Here is an 8,831-nt window from a genome sequence, read left to right on the forward strand (position 1 = left end):
TGGTTGGGACTGGTGTGGCTACTCAATGAATATTCTAAATATAACCTTAGCCCAAAGTCTTTGGTGAGAAAATAAATAATAGGAACTTTAATTTAGTTACCCTCTCACCAAATAACTTTGAGGTAAGGTTGTATTTGTAGCAGCCATATTATATATTTATGTGGAGAAATATTTTGGTAAAACTGTAATGTAAGGAATATGGAAAGGTTTTTGGATGAATTATTAGTTATCAATGAGGATCGCTTGGGCAGAGCAGGTGGGTTGTGATGATTGTTTTGCCACTAATTCCATCTTAAAGTTTTTTTTTTTTCAATTAGGCAGATTTTTATTTGTTCTGTGGTCAAGAGCAAACTCTGAGAGATCCAACTCTACAAATTGTACAAACAACTCAATTATTTATATTCATAATTTAGAATAACTCAACTTTCTAACTTTTGCATTATTACCTTTATTGTCTTCCCAACTTCAGTTAAGTTCATAAAATATAACTGGAATTCTCTGTCTTACAAAAAAAAATGTGAGACTCCAAACTCCAGATAATTTTTTGTGCATAGAAAAACTAGATAATTTCTAAAATATCTATAGGGGCGCCTGGGTGGCTCAGTCAGTTGAGCGACCAACTTCGGCTCAGGTCATGATCGCATGGTTTGTGAGTTCAAGCCCCGCGTGGGGTTCTTGCTGACAGCTCAGAGCCTGGAGCCTGCTTCTGATTCTGTGTCTCCCTCTTTCTCTGCCCTTCCCCCACTCATGCTCTGTCTCTCTCTGTCTCAGAAATAAACATAAAAAAATTTTTTTAATTAAAATATCTGTAATACATTGCAGTAATCCATATAAACATTTACTAAAACCTGTGTAAAATATGTATATAAAAATGTGCACAAAAACTTTAATTATACAGAATGAAGTAGCTATAATTTGTCCAAATATGAATCTCAAAATCAAAATTATTTTCTGAGTTGGCCAGATAACATTAAGTTTCATCCCCCATTTCAATTTGAAAATTGGCCACATTCCCCAAGTCATGTGAACATGAAGAATTTTCATGAACATAAAAACAGTGAAACACAGAATATGTACTATAGAGCAAACTGAGGAAGAAATAATAACATCACCACCTTTGACTTCTTACCTAGTGCTAGCTGAAAGAAAAGAGAAAAAAGATGTCAAATCAATGAGACTTTCTCTGATATAATCATGGTCAAGAGCAATAACAAGGCTCATTGGAAATTACTACATTTTCTTGGAAACCTAAACATTTGGATTTCTAGGGCCACCTGGGTGGCTCAGTCAGTTAAGTATCTGACTCTTGATTTCAGCTCAGGTCATGATTTCATGATTCTTGAGACAGAACCCCAAGTCAGATGCTGCACTCACAGCATGGAGCCTGCTTAGGATTCTCTCTCTCCCTCTCTCTCTGTCCCTTCCTACTTGTGCATATGCATGCTTTCTCTCTCAAATAAAATACATTAAAAAAAATAAACCTGTGGGTTTCTATATGCATTACCCTTTGAGTAATTAGAAATTTGAAGTATGTATACTAAGTGTTAAAATTTGGAGACGTGGCATGTCAAAGATAACACATTTAACACGTTGTCTGTCCAGCCTCACTGCTTTAATGAATAGAGGAAATCACGTTGATAACCTAGATAGACCCGCTTATCTCACATCCCCAAACCAAGCCATGTAAACTATAGATTTAAAACGTGGCGGGGCGCCTGGGTGGCCCAGTCGGTTGAGCGTCCGACTTCAGCTCAGGTCACGATCTCACGGTCCGTGAGTTCGAGCCCCGCGTCGGGCTCTGGGCTGATGGCTCAGAGCCTGGAGCCTGCTTCCGATTCTGTGTCTCCCTCTCTCTCTGCCCCTCCCCCATTCATGCTCTGTCTCTCTCTGTCTCAAAAATAAATAAACGTTAAAAAGTGGCAATTCCTCAGAGCAGTGCTAGAAACCAAGGAGAGATCTACAGAGAAAATATAGATATCAATAGGGTCCCTGAATAATAATATCTAATGGAAAAACACAAATTATCTAATTTTATTCACAAATCAAGAAAAAAGTCTGTATAGTATAATAACCATAGGAAAAAAGTGTAGTCCATGTTTTATGACAAAATATACATTAGTCCCCAAAGTTTATGTGGCTGAGTATTATAAAAATTTGAAAAAATAGAAAGTTCCTGCATTATGTAATTTTTTCCAGAAAGACAAGGGAAGTTCCTTTATTGTAGGGGCTTGTGAAACTTCAGATTGATGAGTCAAAACCAAATCCCTATCTCTCCATAAATACTTTCATTACCAATAAATAAAAATCTCCAGTTCATAGTTACACACCAACACTAAGGGTTATCGCATTTATTTGTATAAAAGAGACAAAAATTTTATATCCTATTATTTAAATTTGTTTCCCTAATTACCAGATTGAGAATCTGTTCATGTCTATTAGTGATTATTTTTTAAACATGGATAAATCATGAATACAACAATTTATACAATGTAGTTCATACACACATGCATTATATTTGTTGAGTAGTTACAAAAACATATATAGAGATGATATTCACTAAAGTCTGCATCATGACTATCTTCTGGTAGGGCTTAAGCTAGAGTGAACTTTATAAGTGAGTAGATTAGATTTTTGTTCACAAATAATTACTACCTTCTTCCTGTGACACCCATGAGAAGAGTAAATTCAGCTACCCTATTGATTTGGAGATGGTCCATGTGATTTGTTTTGAGCAGTAAAATATGGATGGAAGTGAAGATATATTAACTCTGAGGAGAAATCACATATTTCCACTCACCTCTCTAGGAACTTCCATTTCCTCCATGAAAAGTAAATGTTCCCTGTATCTGCTGTCTTCAACCAAAGTCCAAAATTGGTACAGGTGAAATTACCTGAACTCAGTGGCAGTCTTTTATCAGAGCTGACCAAGCCATTCCTTAAACACATGAGCAAGAAACTCTATTATATGAAATAGTCCTGCAAATCAATAGGAAAAAAAAAAATGACAAAGGGAAAAACCAAATACATCACAGAAGACAATCACAGAAGACAACCAAATATATCACAGAAGACAAAATACAAATGAGGACCATAAGAAAGTTGCTCAAATTTGTTAGGAAAATATAGGGGAAAAATCAAGGGAGTTATAATTAAAATATCAAATAAAACAGCACTTTCCTCTTACCAGGTTGGTAAAATTAATAGCTTGATCATATATAGTGTTAGTGAGAGTATGGGGATTTGAGCATCATATATCTTTGTTGGAAATGTTAATTATTATAGCATTATTGAACACAATTGACAGTACCTGTTAATTTAAAAAAAAATATACAAATGTAGAGCCTCAGAATTTCAACTTCTACAGATCTATCATAGAAAAATATTGTGCATGGGGTGCCTGGGTGACTCAGTTAGTTGAGTGTCCAACTCTTGATTTTGGCTCAGGTCATGACCTCACAGTTCATGGGATCGAGCCCCACATCAGGTTCCACATTCATATTGCAGAGCCTGCTTCAAATTCTCTTCCTCCCTCTGTCTCTGACCCTTTCCTGCTCTCCCTCTCTTTTTCTCTCCCTCTCAAAATAAATAAACTTAAAAAAAAAAGAAGTGGAAAACTATTGTGCACATACATGAATGGTCATGCAAAACTCTTTTTATTGTATCAGTATTGGTGAGAAGATAAATATACCTTCCTGTCCCATTGTTAAATAATATCAAGAACAGGCAAAAGAACTTAGATATACGCTCCAGGAAGATAAGACTAATAATCAATTATAATACAGGCTAACTCATCAAGAGTAACAGATTTCTTGTCAAAATTTGCTTCCAGAGCCTTACCTCTCTGTTCCCACCAATTTGAAAGTGTTATGTTACAAATTCTGCTCAATCCCACTCAGTTCTTTACCATGTAAGACTTTCTTAAAAAGTCACCCTGCCCAAATCTTAAAATCCTGATTCCCTTTTCCAAGACATCCCTAAGACCATGTCAACTTGATATTCTCTCTTATCAAAGTCAATCTATTCAACCTACCATTGCCTGGTTACAGATTTTCCTGGTGGTCTTTTAAGAGTTGAAGGCCAATGTTTGAAATAGCAGTAGCAAAATATACAAAATAGCAGAAAAGAGCACAGTTTTGGAGTTAGATTTACTGAAGTTGAATCCTGAAACCACACCTTACTAGCAGCGTGACCTTGTTTTCTCTCTCTGGTCCTTGCCTGTAAAGTAGGGACAATAACAGAAATTATTTATTGAGTTTTTGTGAAAAATAAATTACATAATTTATTTAGACCACTTAAGGTAAGGGTACAAAGTAAAGCCTCAAATAGTGTTAGATATAACAACAATAAGTAAATAAATGACCTAAATCCCTTTCAATTTTTTTTTTCAACGTTTTTTATTTATTTTTGGGACAGAGAGAGACATAGCATGAATGGGGGAGGGGCAGAGAGAGAGGGAGACACAGAATCGGAAACAGGCTCCAGGCTCTGAGCCATCAGCCCAGAGCCCGACGCGGGGCTCAAACTCACGGACCGCGAGATCGTGACCTGGCTGAAGTCGGACGCTTAACCGACTGCGCCACCCAGGCGCCCCCTAAATCCCTTTCAAATTGAAGAATGACTAAAAAATCTACAATACATTCTTGGTATGTACAGTTTAAAAGAAAGAGATTAATAATTGAATAAAATCAAATTGTGACACAAAACATATTATGTTAATACTTAAAATTACAGGTATATGTTTTACACTTAATCAGTATACAAAATTGTTTTTGGAGGAGGTCATCAAACCAAAAACTGTGTTCATTTCTGAGGGAAAAGAATTGGATTTCAGATTATTGAAAGGGATTATATCCTTTTTTCCCCAAAAGGCATGTTCACGTATTGGTGGTTTTTCTTACAAAGGAAATATTTTCATTGATGATTTTCTTAACATTGTGGTGATGAGAAATTGTACACATAACATATGGAATTGTAAAAATGTATATAAAATACCTACTTTTTAAATCCAAAACTTCCAGGTAATTTATAAATGAATATATGAATTGCTTTCAAATACTGCTTTATTTATAATTTTTGAATAGTCATTTCAGGAAAGAGACTAAGCAGATGTTTTTACTGAAGCATAAGCAACTTTGAGTCATGAAGTGAAGAGTAATTCCTTAACCAATGAAAATGTCAAGAAGAGTTTAGGTACACAAATATCATCCTGCCCAGATGGTTAGATTCAATATTGCTTCATTTAATTTTTGGCAAATTGATCCATTTTGCTTTAGTGAATACATTGCTAGAAATCATAGGATATTTTACATTATCTTACAAGGGAATATTTTCCTCAATAAAAACCAAGCAGCATATTTTATCTAGTCTTTACTCAGAACAAAAAAAAAAAAAAAAGAAAGAAAGAAATTTCAGTCATCAAGCTTTAAGGATTATAACAGAACTCTCTTTTATAGAACTTTTATAAGTATCAACCAAATATAGTCTAACACCATGTTGTGGATAACAGCTATCCCCAAAGGCAGTTAATAGATTTCTGTACAATTTTGTTTTTAAAAATGATTATTTATTGCTTTAGAGTTTACAAATCTTATTCAGAAGTTTGTGTGATTTTTAATACAGGTAGTGCCATTAAAACACTTTACAAAGACAGATGGATTAAAGAAAAACAATACTGATCAGGGAACATTAAGTACTATATTTGATTCCTCTAATTACTAGCTTTAATATGTGGTTAATACTCTTTCCAGTTGTATTGAGATATACTTGACACATAAGATTATAATAATTTAAGGAGTACAACGTAATGATTTAGTTATGTATACACTGTGAAATGATCAACACAATAACTATAGTTACCATGCTGTACATGGCATCTCCAAGACTTATCTTATAACTGGAAGTTTGTTCCTTTTGACCTTCACCCATGTCTCCCACAGGCCACCCTTCCAACTCTGACAACTACCAACTACCAATCTGTTTTCTGTTTTTATGAGTTCAGATTCTACAAATAAGTGTGATCATACAGAATTGATCTTTGTTTGACTTATTTCACTTAACGTAATGCTCTTGAGGTTCGTCCATGTCAAAAATGGCAGGATTTCCTTCTTTTTATGCCTGAATAATAATAATAATAATAATAATAATAATAATAACAACAACAACACCTTTATCCATTCATCCACTGATGAATATTTATTTACGTTGCTTCTATGTCTTGGCTATTGTAAGTAACATAGTGGTATAGATATCTCTTCAAGATAGTGACTTTGTTTCTTTCATATATACATGAAAGAATATATCTATATATCTATATCTATATCTATATATCTATATCTATATATCTATATCTATATCTATATCTATATCTATATCTCTATATCTATATCTCTATATCTATATCTATATCTATACTAGATAGATATATCTATATCTATATCTATATATCTATATCTATATATCTATATCTATATATCTATATCTATATCTATATCTATATCTATATCTATATCTATATCTAGATAGATATATCTATATCTATATCTAGATAGATATATAGATATAGATATAGATATAGATATAGATATAGATATAGATATATAGATGATATAGATATAGATATAGATATAGATATAGATATAGATATAGATATAGATATAGATATAGATACACACACATATATACACACACATACCCAGAAATAGAATTGCTAGAGCATATGGTAGTTCTATTTTTAAATTTTTAAATTTTTGAGGAACGTCCATAGTGTCTTCCATAATGACCATAACAATTAACACTCCTACAAAAGGTACACAAATGTTTACTTTTCTCCATATCCTTGCCAGCACTTTTGTTATCTCTTCTTTTTGATAATAGCCATTCCAACAGGTGTTAAGTGACATCTCATTGTACTTTTGATTTGAATTTCCTTCATAATTAGTGATGTTGAGCATCTTTTTATGCCCTTATTGCCCATTTGTATGTCCTCTTTGGGAAAATGGCTATTCAGATCTTCTATTTTTTAATCAGATGCTTTTTTGTTATTATGTAAGCTTTTTATAAATTTTGGGTGTTAATCCCTTATTATATATATGATTCGCAAATATTTTCTTCCATTCTGTAGGTTGCCTTTTCTTTTTGTTGATGGTTTCCCTTGTTGTACAGAATCTTTTAAGTGTGATGCAAACCCACCGGTTTATTTTGGCTTTTGATGTCTTTGCTTTTGGTGTTAAATCCAAAAAATCATTGACGTCACCAATGTCAAGGAGCTAACCCCTCTGTTTTCTTCTAGGAGTCTTATGGTTTAGGTCTTTCATTCAAGTCATTTAAAAAAAAATTTTTTTAATCTTTATTTATTTTTGAGAGCGAGAGCATGAGTGGGGTGTGGGTGTAGGGGGGGCAGAGAGAGAGGGAGACACAGAATCAGAAGCAGGCTCCAGGCTCTGAGCTTTCAGCACAAAGCCTGATGTGGGGCTCGAACCCATGGACTGCAAGATCATGACTTGAACCAAAGTCGCCACTTACCAAATGAGCCATCCAGGTACCCCATCAAGTCTTTAATCCATTTTGAATTAATTTTGTGTATGGTATATGATAGTGGTCCAGTTTCATTCCTTGGCATGTGGCTGTCCAACTTTCTTACCACCATTTTTTGAAGGTACAATCATTTCCTCATTGTATATGCTTGGATCTTTGTCATCTATTAATTGACCATATATTCACAGGTTTATTTCTGACCTCTGTTCTGTTCCATTGATCTCCTGATTCACAAGAGAGCACAGTGCTCTCTGTCCTATATCACTAATCCATTGTATGCCTTTATGCCAATACCATACTGTTTTTATTACTATTGCATTTATTACTATTGATACAATTTGAAACCAGAAAGTGTGATGCCTCTGGTTTGTTCTTTCTTAAGATTGCTTTGGTTATTTGAGGTCTTTTGTGGCTCCATACAAATTTTAGAATTGTTTGCCCATTTCTGTGAAAAATGCTATTGGAATGTTGATAGAGATTGCTTGGGTAGTATAGACATTTCAATTCTTCCAGTACATGAACATCAAATATTTTTCCATTTATAGGTGTCTTCTTCAATTTCTGTTATTGGTATCTTATAATTTTTTAGTGTAGAAATCTTTCACCTCTTCAGTTAAATTTATTCCTATTTATTTTTTTAAGAAATGATAAATGGAATTACTTTAATTTCTCCTGATAGTTTGCTATTAGTGTATAGAAACATATTTTTTGTGTGTTGCCTTTGTATCCCACAATTTACTGAAATAATTTGTTAGTTTTAAAGTTCTTAGGGTTTTTTATATATGATAATATTAAATTATTCTTAAACAGAGACAATTTTGCTTCTTCCTTTACAATTTGGACATCTTTTATTCCTATTTATTGCCTAATTGTTCTGGTTGGGATTTCTAACACTATGTTGAATAAAAGTGGCAAGAGGGGCATTATCTTGCTCCTGTTCTTAAAGAAAAAACTTTCAACTTTTCACCATTGAATATATTAGCTGTGGGCTTGTCATACATAGCCTTTATCAGGTTGACATAAGTTCCCTCTATACCCAGTTTATTGAGAGTTTATATCGTGAGTGGATATTTAATTTTTGTCAATTTTTTTGCATCTATGAAGATAATCATGTATTTTTAACCTTTATTATGTTGATGTGGTGCATCACATTGATTCGTATTTCTTGAACCTTGCTTGTATCCCTACAATCATTCCCACTTACCACTTGATCCTTTTAATGTATTATTGAATTCAGTATGTTAATATTTTATTTAGGATTTTTGCATCTATGTTCATCAGTGATATTGGCATGCAAG

General features: G+C 33.5%; 1 long non-coding RNA gene across 1 annotated transcript in view; it reads right to left on the reverse strand.

Annotated features, from left to right (window-relative positions):
* Nucleotides 1-2,678: 2,678 nt before the first annotated feature.
* The window catches only part of LOC131503748 (uncharacterized), a 151,430-nt gene continuing 145,277 nt past the window's right edge, over nucleotides 2,679-8,831 (reverse strand). Inside the window, exons 4-5 of the long non-coding RNA XR_009257579.1 lie at nucleotides 4,031-4,215; nucleotides 2,679-2,976 (exon numbers count right to left, since the gene is read on the reverse strand). This is a non-coding gene — a long non-coding RNA (uncharacterized LOC131503748). The remainder of the gene's footprint in view (nucleotides 2,977-4,030; nucleotides 4,216-8,831) is intronic.

This window comes from Neofelis nebulosa, chromosome 2, assembly GCF_028018385.1.
Source record: "Neofelis nebulosa isolate mNeoNeb1 chromosome 2, mNeoNeb1.pri, whole genome shotgun sequence".
NCBI classification, from domain to species: domain Eukaryota; kingdom Metazoa; phylum Chordata; class Mammalia; order Carnivora; family Felidae; genus Neofelis; species Neofelis nebulosa.